Source organism: Eptesicus fuscus, chromosome 12 (assembly GCF_027574615.1).
Source record: "Eptesicus fuscus isolate TK198812 chromosome 12, DD_ASM_mEF_20220401, whole genome shotgun sequence".
NCBI lineage: Eukaryota > Metazoa > Chordata > Mammalia > Chiroptera > Vespertilionidae > Eptesicus > Eptesicus fuscus.
The window spans coordinates 27,848,200-27,860,361 of NC_072484.1; the positions used below are offsets into that span (position 1 = coordinate 27,848,200).

The 12,162-nt window shown below is 46.1% G+C and overlaps 1 long non-coding RNA gene across 1 annotated transcript; it reads left to right on the forward strand.

Moving 5' to 3' along the window:
* The first annotated feature begins 11,378 nt into the window (after positions 1 to 11,378).
* LOC129150924 (uncharacterized) lies at positions 11,379 to 12,162 on the forward strand. Its single transcript, XR_008557736.1, has 2 exons — positions 11,379 to 11,973; positions 12,014 to 12,162. It is a non-coding gene; the product is annotated as an uncharacterized LOC129150924 (long non-coding RNA).

Below are 12,162 nucleotides of genomic sequence, written 5' to 3' on the forward strand. Positions count from 1 at the left end.
CCAATTAAGCAGAGACAGGGTTGAATCCTTTATGAGTGTTTATTCTCCAATATTGTCAGCGCATGGGAGAGCAGCAGGTCATCCACAAAAATCTGCTCTAACCCCCCTCCCTCATAAACCAGCTGCTTATATTGAGAAAAAGGACAAAGATTACATGGGGAAGTAAGTAAAAGGCACGGGAAAGTAGACAGAAGGAATAAGAATGGGTATAATCGTTACAGATTCTAGGCAATGTGGGCTGGGAGGTGCAAAGGGCGGGGCACCTCCAGGACTCCATTGTTTTAACAACAAGGTTGTTGATCTTTCCATGATGATAGGCAGTTCTCAGGTAAAGAGAATGGATCACATTTTGAGGTTAATTCCCAGGTCCTAGGACATACAACTCCCAGCCAGGACAGAATGTGCTTTCTTTAATCAGAACAAAACAATCACGGAGCATGATTAATATTTCTTACAACTATGGCTAGTCCCGCTATTCTTTTTCTCCCTCCTGCCCCTAACAGCTTCTTTTTCGATCTTGAATCCATTCTAGGATCACACACTGCATTTGATTCTCATGTCTCTTTCATTTTCTTCCATCTAGGAGCATTCTCCTGCCACTTTTTGTCTGGCATAATGTTGACATTTTGAAGTGTCCGAAACATTTATTTGATACAATGCCCTTCACCTGCATGTGTGTGGCTTTTTCCTCATAACAAGATTCAGCTTATGCATTTTTGGCACAACCACAGAAATGAAGTTCTGCCCATCTCAGTGCACCACATCAGAGGTCACCTGCTGCCATCTCGTCCCATGGTTTAGAATGTTAAGATTGACCCCTTGACCTCTGGGTAACAGTTGTAAAGCTACCTTTCCTCCTTTATAATAACAAGTAGTCTGAGGGCTGATCCCCAGGCCACACTTCAGACCAATGAAGTCAGAATCCCTAGGAGCAGACACTCGGGATCAGGGTTTTTTATAACTCCTTTGGGTGATTTCGGTGTACAGCCACACCAGAGAACCAGACCCACTGAATGTGCCTGTTTCTAAGTGTATCAGCAGATGTAAGTCATTCTTCAGTCTGGGTGATGGAGGAGAATACGCTCACTAACACATGTTCTGTGACAGCCTTTACAAAAGCATCAGAAGGCATGTTCATTCATCTCCAGTTTCTACTCCTAACGATTTCATAGTCTAAGTAGGGTAATGCAAAATGAGTTCTCTGACACCCACACTTCACAATTATCCAATCGTGCTTAATTAAAATTTTCTCTTCATGAGCATCTCCTGAACTCTGGAAAGTTATCAAAATGCCCCAAAAGGTGTCCAGCTATTTAATTAGAGGATTAACTCTGTGATGGTTTTCTCAATGGCCTCCTTTGCTCTAAGGATCCCCTTTTCTGTCTCTGCCTGCCTGGCAGAAAACACTTTTAAATCTCATTTGGATGAAGCCAGATCCTGGGTCCGGGTGAGGCCGTGCGCCCCTGGATCCATCCGGGTGAGGCTGGGTCCCAGGCCCGGGTGAGACCACGCGCCCCTTGGGTATGGGTGAGGCCACGTGCCCTTAGTCCGGGTGACGCCGTGCCCCTGGGTTCGGCCGAGACCAAACCAGAGGGAGTTGGACCTCCATTACCACCATTTGTCCACCATCCAGAGCTGAGGGGTCAGTGCTGACATGTACACATAAGGAACTACTGGACATCGAAATTGGGTCTCAAAAGAACTGTTGGTCCAGGGGGAAGCTCGCTACAGATTGATTCATTTGCCTGTCAGCATAAATATTATTGCTCGTCTCACATTCAGTTCTTATTAGTATATATCTAGTGACATATGATCTCGTTCATCTAGAGGAAATGATGAACAACATAGACTGAGGAACAAGAACAGAACCAGAAGCAAGGAGGCATCGATCGGACTATCGGGCCTCAGAGGGAGGATAGGGGAGGGTAGGGGGAGGGTGGGGGGAGGGGGAGAGTTCAACCAAAGGACCTGTATGCATGCATATAAGCCTATCCAACGGTTAAGTTCAACAGGGGATTGGGGCATGCGTGGGGAGAGGGGTGGGATGGGAATGGGGGGATGAGGACAAATATGTGACACCTTAATCAATAAAGAAATTTAAAAAAAAAAAAATCTCATTTGGAGACTATTCTTGCTACTCTGAGTTCCTTGGCCCCTACATCCTAACAATTTTATGGCTCGACCACGGGATTCCTAAACCATGCACACAGAAAGCCATTGCATCTACACTGTGCCTTTCCCATAAGGGTCCTCTGTTGCTGAGAGATTTGTCGACGTTTTATAACCTGGCTCCTACAAATCCTCTTCAGCTTTTAAGCCAAGACCTCTAGAATGAGCCAAACTGTTATCTCCCTAGGCTTTTAAAACCTTAAGTCACGTCACACGTACATCATAAGACATGTTGTATAACTCAATATTCTCCAAACAAGAAGATAACACACCAGGATGATGGGGTTAGAAGAGATACAGAAACTCCACAAACCTGCTGCGCAGACAGGACTAATCAACCCAATTACACCCAAGGTGTAAATGTGACCATCCTGGTCTCCTGCCACCACTGGCCCATCCAGCCCAGAGTTGGTATTGATCGCCTTGAATTGAATCAAGTTGGGGTTATTTGGAGGCAGAAAATAGGCAGCAAACTCTGAAACAGAAAATCTAGGAACAGTCCCAATGTCTCAAAGAATATTCTAAGGTCAATTATAAATATGTTGACCTCCAACTATAAGAGAAGAAAATGCCTTGTCGTTTCACAAAGGCCAATGGAATGACATTTTAAAATGTGTCCAGCTATCTTGGGTCTAAAGGGATGGTGAAGAGCTGGGCAAGGGCCATCAGTGGCAGTCGGGGTCAAAGAAAATTTCGTGTCACCAGAAGGGCAGAGAGGGGAAGCTGAGTGAGTGATGGCCCAGCAGGAGAGTCTGCTCTGCAGGGAGAAAGGGGGACCGGGGAACTCCTGGCGCAGCCCAGTCTTGTCAAACATAGGAGAGGGCGGGGAGTAGGGAGGAAAACACATACAGAAGAGACCAGCCACTTTCCTGAAATACATGTGGGTTTTTATGTCTAACGTGGGAACAAGGTGGACAATTACAAACAGATTTCAGAAAACCATGAGCCAGTTTGTGGGAGTGGGTTCAAAGAAAGTTCAAAAAGGAAAAATCAGATTGCTTTCTCTGAGCCAGATATCCTGGGACCAGAAGACCTATTGGAGACCTCGTCTCATGCCTGCTCCCTCCCCACCTCACCCCCCAGACACAATCCCAAACCATTCCAGGTGTCTAAATGTCTAAAATGAAAACCTGAAGAGCATCTCTTCCTTTCTTTAATAAATCATTTGTTTGTTGGTGGTAAGTCTCAAAAATTATCTCATACTTCACTGTCATTTAATGATACAAGTTGAGGCCAGGTGATCTCTATTTTATTTTTCCTTAGCACGTTTATCAACTTTAATTTAATCGTGTTCTCTATGCTTACAAGCTTAAGTTGCTTCATGGAACATGCCAGCACAAAACTGGTTAGCCCCCCTGTAACCAGATTTGCCTGAAAGTAGTGGGGTAGAAAGCCCTACAGCTGTTTTTGTTCCTGGTGTGGGGCATCTCCCCACCCACATGCTTAGGGAGACCATGTGATTCTGCCTGCTCACATCCCAGCCACAGCTGAGTGAACCAGCAGTGGACAAGGCATGCACTGTTGTGTGGGTTGTGTCCTGTACAAGGAAAGGGGTGGGTGAGCTGCATCTGCCTGGAGGAAGGATGCTTTCTCCAAATTGTGTAATGCACCCTGTGGGCTAGGGGCCACCTGGGCAGATGCCCAACCCACGCTGAGTCAGTTAAGTCCTCTTTCTCTCCTAAGCATGTAGGATTCCTGGGCTTGGAAAGTGAGAAGTGAGACTGTGCTGGGTCTGAGACAGGGAGAGAGGCAAACACACACAGAGGAGGATGCAGAAAACCAGGTGGAGCCCCCAGAGTGTGGAGACACAAGCCTGTGATGATCCTGCAGCTGAGAGCTCTGACTTGGGTTTCATGACATGTGCCTGGCTCTCTGCTCCTGGTTACCCTCTCAGCATGGGCTGGTTCAAGTTGCAACCAGTGATGCTTGACTGAGGCAAAGGCCTGTGAGAAGTTGCTCCTCAGGTGACTTTGAGTTGAATCATGTGAGTCCTATGCCCAGTCAGAATAACTTCCCCTAATATTTCTCTGTAGATGGAGCCCCCTGACTAAGGAAGGTTCACCAATGTGTCCACCTTTCTAATAGCAAACAATTGGCTAAGAGCCATCTGCTCAAATGGGAAGCCTCTTCACTACTTAACCATTTGAGCAGATGGTTCTTAACCAATTGTTTGGCTATTAGAAAACATTTGTGCAAAACTATCTGATTGGTTTAATTCATTCCCCAATTATCTTTTTAAAAACATTGAAAGTATCAAAAAGAAATGTTATTTACATGGTACCAAATATCTGGATAATTTATTGCTTTTGTTTTGTATATATCTACTAGTGGCCTATCTACAGGAGGGTTCGGGGGGTTCCCCTCAGCCCAGCCTGCACCCTCTCCAATCGGGGACCTCTTGGGGGATGTCTGACTGCTGGTTTAGGCCCAATCCCTGTGGGCCTAAACTAGCAGTCGGACATCCCTCTAGCAATCTGGGACAGTTAGCTCCTAACCGCTCACCTGTCTGCCTGCCTGATCGCCCCTAACTGCCTCTACCTGCCTGCCTGATCTCACCCTTAACTGCCCTCCCCTGCCGGCCTGATCTTGCCCCCAACTTCCCTCCCCTGCTGGCCTGATCTTGCCCCCAACTGCCCTCCCCTGCAGGCCTGATCTCGTCACCAATGGCCTTCCCCTGCTGACCTGATTGCCCCTAATCCTCTGCCAGCCTGATCTCGCCCCCCCCCCCAACTGCCCTCCCCTGCTAGCCTGATCACCCCTAACTGCCTCTGCCTCGACCTCCACCACCATGGCTTTGTCCGGAAGGAAGTCGGACATCCAGAAGATGGCTGGTCGACCTGGTCTAATTAGCATATTATCCTTTTAGTAGTATAGGTAGATTATATAGGATAGGATTGCTTAAATGGGGTGGGAGGAGCCTTTTTCAGCAGGAGGAGATGCTCTTGGCAGACAAAAATATATAATCCCTATATCTAGACTGATAGCCAGCCATATGCACCAAACCGGTCATTAAAAATTGAACTGCTTTCTTACATCTTACACCAAACAGCTGTTGCCCTTAAAACCCCTCCTCAGCCCCCACCTTAGGTTCTGCCTTCAAAGTTCACCCAGATTAGGTTCTGATTGGTCGGCTTCTATGTCAGTCAGCGTCAAAATCTCCACCTCCTAGGCAAGCATTGGCTCCTCGCAGTTCACCCAGATTTGGTTCTGATTGGTTGGTTTCTATGCCAGTCAGCATATCCAGGCTTATCTCTGGGCCTGATCAGAGAGGCGGGGCTGATCAGCAGCCCCCACGGCTGCTGGAGAGGCCTGGAGAGAAAGAGTGGCAAGGGCTGATCAACAGCTGCCATGGAGGCTGCGGATCAGACCCTGCTTCTCTCTCTGGGCCTCTCTCCAGGCCTGATCTGCAGCCCCCTCGGCAGTCAGTGCTGGGTCACCGAGCACTGACTGCAGGACTGACTTCCAGTGTTCGGTCATCCGTTCAATAGTTTTGGACATTACAGACCCTGGCTCTTTATATATAAAGATTCTGTATTAGACAAGTAATCCAAGTTTTCTGTGCATCAATTTATTTCATTCACAGCCCACTGCATGGGAGAACATATTTGCCAATGTTATCTCTGATAAGGGTTTAATCTCCAATATTTACAGGGAACTCATACAACTTAACAAAAGGAAGATAAACAACCCAATCAAAAAATGGGCAACAGACCTAAATAGATATTTATCAAAAGAGGACATACAGAAGGCCAAGGGACATATGAAAACATACTCAAAGTCACTAATCATCCAAGAGATGCAAATCAAAACAACAATGAGGTACCATCCACACCTGTCAGAATAGCTATCATCAACAAATCAACAAATTACAAGTGCTGGCGAGGATGAAGAGAAAAAGGAACCCTCATGCACTGCTGGTGGGAATGCAGACTGGTGCAGCCACTGTGGAGAACAATATGGAGTTTCCAAAAAAAAAAAAAAAACTAAAAATGGAACTCCCATTTGACCCAGTTATCCCACTTCTAGGAATATATCCTAAGAAACTAGGAACACCAATCACAAAGGATATATGCACCCCTATGTTCATAGCAGCACAATTTACAATAGCTAAGAGTTGGAAACAGCCTAAGTGCCCATCAGCAGATGAGTGTGGGAAACCGTGAGAGGCAATCAGGTGTATAATCCAGCAACCTTGTTTCGTGAGAGGCAATCAGGTGTATAATCCAGCAACCTTGTTTTCCCCACTTAGCTGAAACCTTTTGTTTCACGTATCTAGGTTTGAACAATGTGGCAGGGTCAAGAATGCAGTATGTTTTCCATAACAGGAACAAAGATGAGAAAGTTAGCGGAGTGAGAAGTTCCGTATGTACTCAGGGTTCTGTTGAGGTGGAAAAAACACGCTGCCCGTGCCTTGACCTCTATGCTTGCATACGCTGCTTCTGCTTATATAAAGAGCTGAGAAAGTAAACTCGGGGCGGCGGCAGAATCAAGCTGCACGCCCTCCCGGAAACTAATGTGTCTGTGTTCCTTAATCCTCACCCCCCTTTTCAGGTACCGTTGAACTGCAGTGCCGGCAGGCTCCGGCAGGTGGCGCCCAACGTGGGGCACTGAACACAGGGGATTCGGTGAAGGAGCACCGCGGTAATCAAGGTAAGAGGACGTCCGAAGAAGTAGTGGGACGCGGTGACAGAGCAGACGGCGGGAGAAGCTAGTGAAGCGGGAGAAGCTAGTGAAAATGGGACAGACTAGCAGTAGCTTACTATATGTGCACATGCTTAAGGGAATGCTCAGGGCTCGAGGTATTGATACGAGTCAAAAGAAAATAAAGCGCTTCATTATATTTATTAAAGAAGTGTGCCCATGGTTTCCTGAAGAGGGAACTGTGTGTTTAGAAACTTGGGAACAGGTAGGGAAGAGAATTCAAGGGCATTTCCAGGCTCACGGTCCCCGCCGAACACCGGTGGATGCTTTCTCTTTGTGGAGCCTGGTGAGGGACAGTTTAGCAGAACAGCATGAGGGACAAAAATGGAGAGAAGTGGGTTAGACGGCGACCCTAAAAGAAGAGGGAAAGGAGCCACCTGGATCTGGTTCTTACCGGTAAGAAACTTATTTCTGGTTCTGTTCTGTTGGCGCTCATCTGGGGTCTCTGGAAGGCTAGACGCAGCGCTACTTCCGAGACCAGATCCCGGTGCACGACGGTGCCCGGAGATCCTGTTGGTTGTCTTTGTCTTTGTTATTCTGTGTTATTGTGGTCTAATTGTCTTTATCATTAGAATGGGTCAGTCTGCTTCATGTTCTTCTGTCTGTACTCCCCTGCATTGTTTTTTGAAAAGTTTTCAGGAATTCAAGCGGCGAGCAGATGATTACGGAGCCTCCGTTAATGCTTTTGATTTACAGAAATTTTGTGAGCAGGAATAGCCAACTTTCCCATATCCCAGTGAGTGGAAGGGAGAGCTTGATCACCTCCCCTAGGTCAAAAACTCAGACTGTCTGATGTATAAATGTAAATATAAAAGTATTTGTTATCTCTTTCTGTTGTTTAATTTTAAAGATAGGGCGGACCTGCTGTGACAGAATGCAAAAGTCTTTAGCAGCTGCTGAGACACCTTTTTTCTCAGAGTCTTTTGTTCTCTGTCAGAGAGGGAATCAGCCCACTTAGTAATAAAAATTTCTGTCTATGTTTGTATAATTAAGCGTTTCAGTTTGCTCTGCTTTATAAATTTACTGTATTAAATTAAAATTTTAGAATTCTAGGGTTAATTTGTGAAGGTTGCCAATCCAGAGAAGCAAGAGGGAACTTATTGGGTTAAAACTTCTCCGGAGCAGGTGTAGAAAGGATAGAGGCGGTAGAATTCACTCTTAGCCTGCTGAAATAGAGAAGTCCGAGGCTAGGGGACAGAGAATGTTTAGAGACATCAGAAGTGGTGAAGGTTGAGATCCTCTGGGACCTTAGAGTAAAGAAGGAAAATCTGGGAGGGAGAGCAGGGAGAGATAGGTTTTTGTTGATTTTGCTGGGTACAACCAGCTCTGCTGGTGTCCTTGGTTTCTTGCATGAAGACTGAGCCTTGCAGGGAGGGGTTACTGGGTACTTCTTGGGCAGTGGTAGAATATTCAGCAAAGGAACTTTAAGATATAATATCTTTAATATTTAAGTTTTAAAATATCTGTCTCTCAAAAGGAAATATTTTTACCTACTCTTGGTTTTATCACTGAAGGTCTAGTTATATTTTCTTGAAAAAGTACATTTTAAGTATGGTCATAAATATTAATCTAAGAAATTCTGGCTATTTAGTTTTTAGGATTCATTAAAGGATTGAAGTTTCAAAGAATAAAGAATACTAAGTAGAAGATCTAGGCATAGTTATACATTTTTAAAAGACATAGAAAAAAGGTTTAAAGGCTAATTTAAAAATGTCTCAATAAAAGGTTATGTAGGTGTAAGAAGGAGAAGAAATATATTGTAAAGAAAGCAAATAATACAGGCCAGTAAGCCAGGAAGAGTAAATAATTTGCATTCTGCCTCCCTAAACAGAGGGTAAATAGTTATGCCAAGGTACTTTGTGAGGGTCTAATAAGAGAAATCTAACAGTTACTGTTTTTTATACCACTAACATATCAGGCAAAGTAACCTCTTTTCAGATGGGTCATAACTCCGCTCAAGTAGTAGAGTTACAGGCCGTTCTGGTAGTTCTGGAACAGCTGCCTACTCAAGCATTTAATCTATATTCTGATAGCCATTATGTTGTAAAAGCTTTAGAATTAATAGAGACTGTACCAACCATAGAAACCTCTAACCTTGTAGTCCAACAATTGTTTGCAAGCATCCAGGGCCAGATACAGAGACAGCAAGTTTCTTGCTACTTTGGCCACCTCCGAGCTCACACAGGCCTCCCTGGTCCCCTTTCTGAAGGTAATGACCTAGCTGACATGGCCACCCGAGTGGCAATGCTAGTCCAAACACAGCCTACCCCAGAACAATTAGCTCGGCAGTCACATGCCATTCATCATCAAAATAGCAACAGCCTGCGCTTACAGTTTAAAATCACTAGAGAAGCAGCGCGGCAGATAGTTAAACAATGCGGTACTTGCCCCACTACCACTACTGTACCCTCCTATGGCGTAAACCCCAGAGGGTTAATGCCCAATCAGCTATGGCAGATGGATGTTACTCATGTTGCCCCTTTTGGGAAATTAAAATATGTACATGTCACTATAGATACATTTTCTGGATTTATCATGGCAACTGCCCAAACTGGAGAAGCCAGTAAGCATTGTATTGCCCATTGCTTGAAATGCTTTGCCACCATGGGGCAGCCCAAATGTATCAAAACAGATAATGGACCAGGATACACAGGTAAAAATTTCCAGGTATTTTGCAGTCAACTAAGAATCAGTCTTAAAACAGGAATTCCCTATAACCCTCAAGGACAGGGAATAGTAGAGAGAGCCAATGGGACTCTTAAAACTCAATTGCTAAAAATAAAAGAGGGGGAGTTATACCCTAGGTCAGCACATAACTATTTACATCATGCTCTCTTTATCCTTAATTTTTTAACTTTTGATGCTCATGGACAATCAGCTGCTCAGAGATTGTGGGGAGCCAGTAGTTCCCGCACTTATGCTCAGGTGCGCTGGAAAGATCCCCTAACAGGACAGTGGTATGGGCCCGATCCCGTATTAATCTGGGGGCGAGGCCATGTCTGTGTTTTCCCACAGGACGCCGAGGGGCCGCGCTGGTTACCAGAGAGGCTGGTTCGCCACGCAACAGTCCAGACATCCGAGAGGGAGGACCAGGACCCGACAGGAGGGTCAGATAACGATACTGCTCCAGAATGAAGCGTGGGGTGATGCTGCTCGTTCTGCTGGCCTGGTGCTCCGGAACAGAAGCAAGGGAATATTGGGCATACGTGCCTGATCCCCCGATGCTGTACGTGTCCGTGTGGGAAGGGCGCAACGTCCCGGTTTATGTTAACAATACCAAGCTTCTTGGGAGGCCTTCGAATGGTCACCTCCAGGCGCACAGCCCAGTGCCATACAATTTTTCCGCTGTAGGAGAAGGCACTCCTATCTGTTTTTCCAAGAACGTGAGTGCAACAGGCTGTGTCACCCTCCAGGGGGTCACTTTTAAGGTCAACAGCTCCACCGTCGGATGGAACATCAACGTAATGAGCCTCGGGGGCTCAGGAACAGGACTGAATGCCTCACTCCCTCGAGACATCTTGCCATGTGAAAAACCATCTGATTTACGAGAGCATTCAGTACCTTGGGAGCGGTGCTACACCAATCAAGCTGTTGCCTTCCCGATCCAGGGCACCAACTCGTCCATCATCAGTTGGTCCGTCTTTAATAAGACCAGTTGGACTCAAGGACTCTATGAGGGACTCTGGAGCGTGGCTGGCGGTCCAATCCAGCTACTACTCTGGAAACTGGCTGCCGCCCAGAATCTGGTCACAACCGTAATGACACCCAAGAATGGGACCGCGATTAGCTGGACAGTTAATGTGACTGCCTGTGTGCCAGAGCCTTATGCCTTGCTGGTGGGGAAGGTGAATATTTCCCATCAAGGTCAGACCTTTAATGCTACTTAGGTAAATTGTCTGTTAACCAATTGTATTGCTAACATACCTTGGGGAGAACAGGTGGTTGTTCTTCACCAGCCTGCCTTTGTAATGGTCCCGGTAAATCTCTCTGAGCCTTGGTATAGTGACCATTCTCTCCAGGTGTGGAGAGAAATTACCTCAGTCCTCAGCAGACCCCGGAGGTTCATTGGGTTGCTGATAGCCGGTGTCACAGCCTTGATAACCCTCATTGCCACAGCTGCAGCTGCTACTGTGGCCCTTACTCAAGAGGTACAGACAGCTCATTTTGTCAATGACTTATCCAAAAATGTTAGCACAGCCTTAGGGACACAAGAGGTAATTGATAAAAAGATTGAGGAGAAGCTCAATGCTTTGTATGACATGGTTATGTACCTAGGGGAAGAAGTAGATGGGTTAAAAGTAAGAAACAAGCTACAATGCCATGCTAACTATCAATGGATATGTGTTACACCTCAGCCATACAATCAGTCTGTTCATGGCTGGAATAAGGTAAAGGCTCACTTATCAGGAATCTGGCACAGTGCTAATGATTCCATAGACTTACTAAAATTACATGAGGAGATTTTAGGTCTGCAAAGCGCAGACCCCCTTAAGGTGGATACAGCGGATACTGCCAAGGACTTTTTAAATCAGCTTATGCGCATGGTCCCTTCCACCTCTGACCTTCAACATGTGGCCCTTACCGTAGCCCTAGTAGGGGCCGTGGTAGTAGGGCTAGCGTGCCTTTTGCCTTTTCTGGTGCGCAGAGGAATCAGCGCTTTGACGCTTCTCCAAGCAGACCTACATGAGGTCAAGCTCAAGGCCGGCCCACAAGGGCCTCTACATGTTGTATAGAATCATATTTTTAAGCTTGATTGCCTCCATGGGAAGCAGACAGGTAGTCAGAGTGCTGCATCTCGCCGCAGGGCGAGACTGGGTACTGGCTAGGTGCAGAGCAAAGCATCTGCTAGGGAAGGCCTTATAATAATTGGCCGCCTCTGACTTCCTCTGAAGGTATGTCTGATTTGCATAGAGGTTGGTATCATCTAATGAAAATATAAAAAGGGCTCTGCCTCTCCTCCCCAAAAGATACCAAGAGCCTAAGGAGTGGCTGATGAGCCACGGGAGGAATCAGACCTCTACTTCCCTAGCCAGTTAAGGCCCACCCTGGTTCCTTTATTATAAAGGAAAGGGGGAGATGTGGGAAACCGTGAGAGGCAATCAGGTGTATAATCCAGCAACCTTGTTTCGTGAGAGGCAATCAGGTGTATAATCCAGCAACCTTGTTTTCCCCACTTAGCTGAAACCTTTTGTTTCACGTATCTAGGTTTGAACAATGTGGCAGGGTCAAGAATGCAGTATGTTTTCCATAACAGGAACAAAGATGAGAAAGTTAGCGGAGTGAGAAGTTCCG